Consider the following 9,692-nt stretch of genomic DNA (forward strand, 5'->3'; position numbering starts at 1 on the left):
CCAAAGAACACTATGCAGAGGCAGGCAATGGCAAACCACCTCTGAACTTGTCTTGCCCTGAAAATCCTCTGGGATGACTGCAACTCGACTTTTCACCCCTCTCTGGCTGTTAATTAAGGCTGCAGCTGTCTCAGTGGAGAGACTTAGAATCATAGAATAACAGAGTTGGAAGGGCTCTCCTGGGTCATCTAGTCCAGTGGTCCCCAACCTTTCTGAGGTTGGGGACCGGCAGGGCATTGGGGCGCGGCCTGCGGCCCGCACCCGCACGGGCCACGCCCACGCATTGGGCTGCGCCCATGCATCGGGCTGCACCCGCGGGCTGCGCCCGCGCATCGGGCCGCACCCGCGGGCCGCACCCACACGGGCGCGGCCCGGCCCCGATTCCCTCTCCCCGCCCTCCCGCAGTAAGAAGCTTCCCGGGCCGCAAGCTTGCGGCCTGGGAAGTTTTTTACTGCGGGGGGGGGGCGGGGAGAGGGAGCCGCGGCCCGGCGCCATGGCCTTCGCGGCCCGGCACTGGGCCGCGTCCCGCAGGTTGGGGACCACTGATCTAGTCCAATCCCCTGCACTATGCACTCACAACCCTATCATTCATCCACTGTAACCTCCCACCCACTTGAGCCTTCACAGAATCAGCCTCTCCATCAGATGGCTATTCTTCTATACCTTCAATACCTTACAGAACAAGAACATATACAGATACCACAAAAGAGGGTTGCCAACAAGGCCTGGAAAAAATTGGTCTGCCTTTTCAACGGAGGTGAAAAGTGTGCAGAAGCCTGCCGCTGCCGCTTTCAATGGCACACGGGTCAATAATATCACCAGGTATATAACATTTCATTAAGCCTCTTCTAAAGGAACAGCTCGTTTTTCTACAAGCCTTTGGGCAACCCGAGCTGGTGGATTCACAGTTGACATACAGCTGTTACAAAACCCCCATGGGGGAGGGGGCAACAAAAGAGGCCCCAAATGCCCAAGGATAATGTACTCAGGCCAGGATTCAAACTCATATGAATAATGTAATTACTTCGGCAGTCTCTTTCCCCTCTGAGGCCATCCCCCTACACACACACAGTGAAATGGTGGTCACCCTTTTAACACCTAATTTATTCTCAGCAGAAATTTTGTTGAGACGCCCGAGTATATTTAGCTTGAATTGGCTCACAAGGGAAAGTACAGACTTGCAGTATCTTCCTGCAAATGAGGTACGGAGGCAGGCTAGTGCCTCTCTTCTCAGAATTATCTCCCACCATGATGAATGTTGTTTACTTCCCAGGCAGCGTGCGGGAGACTGCAGCCCTAATGTAGCCGCTTTGGGCTAGAAGACAGAAAAGTCATTAGAGAGATCAGCTTATTCTCAGCACTGTTATGTACAGGGAACCTCTGCCCCTTTAAAATGTGTTAACAGCCAGCCAACGGATTGCCTAGAACAGTTCAGTCAGCCTTATGCTCAGTCTTTATATTAATTATATATTTCAGTTGAGGAATTGGGTAGAGTACAAAGGCCCTCTCTGCCCGATAATGATCTCACGGTCACTGTAGAAAAAGAAAACCTTTAAAATAAACCCTGATGTCCCAGCTGGCTCTTCTTATTTCCAGTCCCAAGTTAACATAATTGCAGAATAAAGGACAGCATTGCATACTGGTTAGCATCAGAACCCTGCAGCAGCCCAGGGGCCCATCTAGTCCAGCATCCTGTCTCATGCAGCAACTCAACTCTGGAGGTCCGACAGCAGGGCAGTCTTCCAGCACTACCTTTTAGCACCACAGCTAGCAGTCCACCCATCTCTATTGTTTTTTTCCTAATAATCCCCTTTTAAAGCTATCTATGCCTGTGGCCATAACCACAGTTTTGGACAGCAAATTCCACATTCTAACCGGTTGTTATATAAAGAAGTATATCCTTTTGTCTATCTGGAATAGGGATGGGCACAAACTGCTTCAGACTTTCATCAGGCCCAGCTGTTCAGGCTGTTTAAGAAAAAGAGTTGGTTCTTATATGCCGCTTTTCTCTACCCAAAGGAGTCTCAGAGGAATGGGAAGGTGACTGTAAGCCGTTTTGAGCCTCCTTCGGGTAGAGAAAAGCGGCATATAAGAACCAACTCTTCTTCTTAAACAGCCTGAACAGCTGGGCCTGATGAAAGTCTGAAGCAGTTTGTGCCCATCCCTATTCCAGTTTTGCTCCCCCACCCCCCTTCAAAGTGGTTGGCTAGCCCAATGTCATAAGATCTTGGAAGGTAAGCAGGGTCAGCCTTGGCTAGTATTTGGAAAGCAGACTGCTAAGTAAATCCAAGATCTCTGCACAGAGACTGGCAATGACTAAACCATCTCTGGACATGTCTAGCCTTGAAACCCCTGCATGGTCTCTGCAGGTCAGCTGCAACTTGATGGCAAAAATAAAAATGGCTCACGCTGCAAGACACTCTCTTAAAAATTCTCTTTCATGGACACGCAAACAGTGCCTCATTATAGATAATATTTTAAGAACCTGTCATTATACCCTTTTATTTAATAACACATAACACATTTGAAAAGATTATTTCCTAAGCATGCTGCAGTGAAATCCCATGTATATGTTTACTAGGAAATAAATGTCACCCGGCTCAGTGGGGTTACTCACAAGTAAGTATGTATGGTCCCTGCTCCCTGAACTCTGTGGAATCTATTTCTTAAGCAACACATTTAGAACTGGGCTATTAAATTCATTACCCCAAATCAATATCAAATTGGATTGTTGACCATAATGCCATCACTACTCAAACCTAATTCAAATACCACTTGATTAAAATCCTCTTTTTTAAAGGGAAAAAAAAATTAAAAACCTGTGATTAAGAGACTGAGTGGTTAATTGAAATGCTTGGAGCCCTTTTTTATTTGCTAAAAGGAATGCACTGTTTAATGTTCCCTTGGAAAGGATTTCAGTTGATCTCCTTTCCAAATTTGCTGCCCTTCCACATTAATATAAGCATCCCCAAATCCATTTAGGGTTGCCTGTGGATCCTGGAAAACTTTGGGAATGACAGCTGGAGAAAATGGCTACTCCGGAGGGTGGGCTCCGGTACTACATCCCCCAGAAGCCCCTGGCCTCACTCCCAAATGGCCAGGAGTTTCCCAACCCAGAATTTGGCAACCCCGAGTGACCCTCTCCTGTCAGTATGAAGGCTTCAGCCCGCGTGTGCTTGAATGCTTGCATTCCTCCGACCTGAGCTTGAAACGGAGCGGATCCGACAAGAAGCAGTTCCCCAAAAGGAGAGGAGCGCATCAGGTGTCCGCTCGGCACCGTTATCACGACACCTTCGGCAGGGGCGTTCGGCAACCATCGTTCCCTTGTGCAGCCCTGCGAGGAACGGGCACTTTGGCCGGGCTGGGCGACACGACCAGCGGCGCCACCCAGACGCCGCCGCCCCCGGGCCGCGCGCGGTTTGTTCCCGGCCAAGGGGGCGCCCTTATGACGCACGCCGTCGGGGAGCGCCTGTCAAGCGTCCCGTCCGGGCCGGCGCTCTGACCGGGCCATGCGCCATGGTGAAGGGCAAGCCTCCGACCACCAGGCGCGACTCGAGCGCGGCCTGCAGCCTTGGGCGGCCGCGTGTCCGGCGCGGCCCTTCTCTCGCTTCCCGCTGCTGCCGAGGATCGGGAGGGCACCCCCCGCCGCGCTGCAGGCCATGGCGGCCCACTTCGGCGCCATCCAGGTGGGCGTCTACTTGGCCATCAAGCGGAGCGACGGGCGGGTCCACCCGGCCCTGGTGACGGCGCTGCACGAGGACTCCCGCAGCGTGACGGTGGAGTGGATCGAGGAAGGCGCCAGCAAGGGCAAGAAGGTGGAGCTCGCCCTCGCCTTCTCGCTCAACCCCCACTTGGCGCCCCCGCCGCCGCCACTCCCGCCCGGCTCGCCCTCGGACCAAGGCGACCGGCCCAGCCCGCCGCCCCACTACGTGGTGACGCCCCTCGTGAGGGAGAAGCCCGGCGGGGACACGGCCGAGCGCGAGCTCAAGCGCGCGCCGTCGGCGGGCACGGCCAGCCGCGGCAGCCCCAACGCCGGCCGCAAGTCGCCCTGCGTGCTCGAGGTGGAGCGGCTGCGCGAGCGGCGGGAGAGGCGCCACCTGGAGCTGCTGGAGCGGCGCGCCCAGCGCGACGCCGGCAACCGGCACCCGCACGCCGACGTCATCGCCATGATCGACGACTGCCGCGGGGCCCTGGAGCGCGGCGGGGACGCCGGCCTGGGCCCCGCCTGCCCCCCGGAGGCCGCCCGCGGCCCGCCCGGCCGCAAGATCGCCGTGTGCGTGCGCAAGCGGCCGCTGAGCCAGCGCGAGGCCGACCTGCAGGACTTTGACGTGGTCACCATCCCCTGCCCGGACGTGGTGATGGTGCACGAGGCCCGGCAGAAGCTCGACCTGCGGCGCTACCTGGAGAACCAGACCTTCCGCTTCGACCACGCCTTCGACGACGGCGCCACCAACGAAAGCGTCTACAAGCACACGGCCCAGCCCCTGCTGGAGACCGTCTTCCGGGGCGGCATGGCCACCTGCTTCGCCTACGGGCAGACGGGCAGCGGCAAGACCCACACCATGGGCGGCGGCTTCTCCGGCAAGAGGCAGGAGTCCTCCAAAGGCATCTACGCCATGGTGGCCAGGGACGTCTTTGAAATGCTGCAGGAGCCCGCTTACAAGATGCTGGAGCTCCAGGTCTTCGGCGCTTTCTTCGAGATCTACTGGGGGAAGGTCTACGACCTGCTCAACTGGAAGAACCGGCTCCGGGTGCTGGAGGACAGCCGGCAGCAGGTGCAGGTGGTCGGGCTGCTGGAGCAAGAAGTGCTGTGTGTGGAGGACGTGATGAAGCTCATCGAGAAGGGGAACAGGTGCCGGACCTCCGGGCAGACCTCCGCAAACAGCCATTCCTCGCGAAGCCACTCTGTTTTCCAGATCATCCTCAAGAGGAACGGGAATCTCTACGGGAAGTTCTCCCTGATTGATTTAGCTGGCAACGAGAGGGGAGCGGACACTTCCAGTGCGGACAGGCAGACCAGGCTGGAGGGAGCGGAGATCAACAAGAGCCTCTTGGCCCTGAAGGAGTGCATAAGGGCCTTGGGGCGCAACAAGGGTCACACTCCATTCAGAGCTAGCAAGCTGACCCATGTGTTGAGGGACTCATTCATAGGGGAAAACTCGTGCACCTGCATGATCGCCACCATTTCCCCTGGGATGAAGTCGTGCGAGCACACCCTCAACACTCTCAGGTACGCCAACAGGGTGAAAGAACTCTCCATGGACCCAAACTTTTTCAAGCAGTTCCACCCGGTCCCCCCCAGATCTGTCTATCAACTAGATGACTTGCCAAGGCCGTGGGCCATCCAAAGCTTGCCTGAGACGGATGAGTTCAAAGTCTTTTGTGTGCAGAAAGAGGACCAGGCCTCATCGCAGGCCCTTACGTTTGTCAACAGACCAAAGGGCCAGAAGAAGAGGAAGGGGGTCGAAGAGAGAATAATGGTAGAGGACCGCCAGGATTCTCTCAGGTGGCTGAAAGCGTTCCTCAACATAGCTGAAGAAATAGACTACGACATAGATTTTTACGCAGCGCAGTTTGAAGCCGTGCTGGCCAAGAAGATTGCCGTTCTGTCCGAGATCCAAGATAAATTGAAAGCTTTCCGCTCAGATCTTTGCAGTGAAGACCTGGGGAATGGGCATGTAGCTGTGAAGAGATCTCGTGTCCTGTAGAGAGAGAGAGGAAGGGAAGATTCCGTTGCTTGTAACGCTCTGGAGCGATGTCCGTTTTACAGCAGGGTGGGGCCTACCCACTTGACAACTGGAAAGCTAAATCCTTAAAAGCATATATTGGCCTGAGTGTATTGTTTGATTCTGGGTCCCCAGCCCCCTTTCCCTGTGAATGCCGTCTCAACCTAGAGCACATCTGCCCCAAGTTTTCTCCAGGGCCTATTCCACACCCTTTGGATAAGGCACTTTCAATGTACTTTAGAATTAGATTATCCTGTTCTGCACTGGAAAATCCAGCTACAAAAGCACATTGAAAGTGCATTATCCAATGTGTGCAGAATGTTCTGAGACAACTATTTCAAGCTGAAAACAGAATCTGTGGCCATTGGATGTTTGGAATGCTTTTTAAAAAAGATGACATAAAGCACTGGCCATTTCTACAAATGGTACTTTTAGGATACTTTTACACACACACTTTTACATTCCAGACAGGCAGTTAAAGTAATGCAGTTATGAAACTTTTGATGGGCTGCCTGTAATATATTTGCACTAGCTATCTAGATAGGTGCGCCAACTTACCAGGAATGCCTGGGGGAGGGGGAGACACTGTTCTGTGGAGAAAATGGAGGAATTCTAAGTGTTCTATATATAAGCATCCTGAAGATGAAACTCAAATACTTTGGCCACCTCATGAGAAGGAAGGGCTCCCTGGAGAAGAGCCTAATGCTGGGAGTGATTGAGGGCCAAAGAAGAAGGGGACGACAGAGAATGAGGTGGCTGGATAGAGTCACTGAAGCAGTCGTTACGAACTTAAATGGACTCTGGGGAATAGTAGAGGACAGGAAGGCCTGGAGGATCATTATCCATGGAGTCGTGATGGGTCAGACATGACTTAAATGGACTCTGGGGAATGGTAGAGGACAGGAAGGCCTGGAGGATCATTGTCCATGGAGTCGCAATGGGTCGGACATGACTTTGCACCTAACAACAACAACATATAGAAGCACACTTCCATAAAACTGATCTTTGTCTGCTTGGCTTCCGAAAGAAAAAGCATGACCCATTAAAACATGTACATAGAATTAATTAACTGTAGAAGTAATAGAAGTAATTATTTTGTCATCTCACTGTCATAGACTCATAGAGTTGGAAGTTGCCTCCAGGATCATCTAGTCCAGTGGTCCCCAACCTTTTTATCACCGGGGACCACTCAACGCTTGACAATTTTACTGAGGCCCGGTGGGGGGGGGTAGTTTACTCCTCTACTCTCAACCACTGCCCTAACGCTCTCTGATCCCTATGGTAATGTTTAAACATCCCTTCAAAATAAGATACAGACACGCCACAACAATGAACATAAGAAACATTTTATTTTCATGGAAATTTTAACTCATGACAATGACAAATCAATGGGAACCCTGAGCTTGTTTCTCTGCAATGAGATAGTCCCATCTGGGAGCGATGGGAGACAATGACACCCAAAGTGTGCTGTAAAGGGACGGGGGGATGAAGTAAAGGGCCAGGGGGTGGGGGGGAGAAGGCGTCCTTCGCGGCCCATCTCCAGTTAGTCAGTGGACCACATGTGGTCCGCGGCCCACAGGTTGGGGATCACTAATCTAGTCCAACCCCCTGCACAATGCAGGAACTCAAAACTCATTTGACTTGTGGCACTAGCCACGTTTCCACTTGAACCTTGATTACATTTTTTAAAGGGACACTGCCAAACATCTAGTACATCCACTGATGTAGTATTTGCATGTTCCCTAACCAGTTTTTTTAGCAGGGGGAAATGTGCATTTTCAGTGCTGTTTGTGCAGCAGGACTCAAGGTCATCGCCATGGTAGTAAGCCAGAAAGGGAAGCTTTCAATATTCTTCCTCCTGGAGTGAGATGATGTGTGTTTTTGGGCACTGATACAAGAAGCTGCCTCATTTATTAATTCTCACTGAGAATTTTATTTTATTTAGTCTCACTTGAAACTCCAGGTGGGTCACTCAATATAAAACGATATAAGCAGACATCCTAAAATATGTTAAAATACAAAAACAATGCAATAAAACTAAGATTACAAAATTAGCAAACAGTGCAAAGCGTGAGAGATATGACATACCGTGATGCAAAGAATTTAACTTGTATGCGGAGCACATCATGAGAAAGGCGGGGTAAGATGAGTCACAAATTGGGATCAAGATTGCAGGGAGAAATATCAACAACCTCAGATATGCAGATGATACCACTCTAATGGCAGAAAGCGAAGAGGAACTAAAGAGCCTGTTGATGCGGGTGAAGGAGGAGAGTGCAAAAGTTGGCTTGAAAATCAAGAAAGCAAAGATCATGGCATCCAGCCCTCTCAATTCCTGGCAAATAGATGGGGAAGAAATGGAGATAGTGACAGATTTTATTTTCCTGGACTCCACGATCACTGCAGATGGGGACTACAAGAAAGAAATTAAAAGATGCTTGCTCCTGGGGAGGAAAGCTATGGCAAATCTAGACAGCATCCTAAAAAGCAGAGACATCACCCTGCCAGCAAAAGTGTGTTTAGTCTTCCCAGTTGCAATGTATGTCTGCGAAAGTTGTAACATAAGGAAGGCCGAGCGTCAAAGAATTGAGGCTTTTGAACTCTGGTGCTGGAGAAGACTCTTGCGAGTCCCTTGGACTGCAAGGTGAACAAACCGGTCAGTCCTAGAGGAGATCAGCCCTGACTGCTCCTTAGAAGGCCAGATCCTGAAGCTGAAACTCAAATACTTTGGTCACCTCATGAGAAGGAAGGACTCCCTGGAGAAGAGCCTAATGCTGGGAGCGATCGAGGGCAAAAGAAGAAGGGGACGACAGAGAATGAGGCGGCTGGATGGAGTCACTGAAGCAGTCGGTGCAAACTTCAATGGACTCCGGGGTATGGTAGAGGACAGGAAGGCCTGGAGGATCATTGTCCAAGGGGTCGCGGTGGGTCGGACACGACTTCACACCTAACAACAACAAATGCAAAGAATGGAATTGCAAGAGAAGACAAGACAATTAAAGCCAGATAATGCAGACAATGAAGAGTAGAATAGAATCCACCCAGGAATGTTTTTTTTTTTTTTTTAGGACTGCAGGCTTTAGGTATTTAAAATTCACTTTTCAGAGTGAGTTACCCATCCGCAATCTCAATTGGATCCAAGCCCGATAATGTAAAATCTGTATATGGATAAATTAGTTGTGACAAACCAGCATCTTCCTTTGAAACTCTTTGAAATGACTGGCACTTGCTACTTCTAAGTCTGTAATGGGAAGCTCCCCCGCTGGTTTCAAAGTGTTTCTGTTTTTAATATCTAATGTTTTAGTTGCCGCAGACTGGCAAAACTACTTCTCTGGAATTTGTTTTATTATGTAATTTAAATTGGTTGATTTCAATGTTAGCCTTCTAAATTATGTGTGCTGCTTTGAATAGTAATTTCTGGATACAAATTCTTTTAATAACTTTTTTGTTTTTAATTCTCCATATGAGAACACTAGAACATCAAGAAGAACATTAGCTTGATGCTTTTAACTAGTGGGTAACATTGAAAAGCACGCTCTGTTCTCCCAACTGCACTCTGACTCGGGACCGTTGCATGAGGTTTATCTATGCCAGCCTTTCTCAAACTTTTTACGATTGAGAAATCCCGGAAACATTCATCAGGCTTCAAGGACCTCCAGAAATGGTGTTAACAGGCTACACTTTCCTGTCAGCAGTCACATGTCACCAGAAGTGACATCAACCAGACACTCCCCCTGGATGACACCAGGCCACATCCATAGCACTGGAAGTGACAGCACAGAAATATTTTCAGTTGATTTGTGAATAGAACCATACCTGCTCTCTAGGCTGGTTACCAGTTTGCTCTTCTTCACCAAAGGGAGTCTGCAGAAACAGGGCTGGAGTAGGCCTATGCCACTCTATCACCCCCACCCCAGAAACAGGGCAAGAGCAGGCCTATGCTGCTCTTCTCCCCAAACAGTTAAG

The 9,692-nt window shown here is 50.7% G+C and overlaps 1 pseudogene; it reads left to right on the forward strand.

Moving 5' to 3' along the window:
- Positions 1 to 3,457: 3,457 nt before the first annotated feature.
- LOC143833176 (kinesin-like protein KIF2A pseudogene) lies at positions 3,458 to 5,834 on the forward strand (annotated as a pseudogene).
- The last annotated feature ends 3,858 nt before the right edge of the window (positions 5,835 to 9,692 follow it).

Source organism: Paroedura picta, chromosome 3, assembly GCF_049243985.1.
Source record: "Paroedura picta isolate Pp20150507F chromosome 3, Ppicta_v3.0, whole genome shotgun sequence".
Taxonomy (NCBI): Eukaryota; Metazoa; Chordata; class Lepidosauria; order Squamata; family Gekkonidae; genus Paroedura; species Paroedura picta.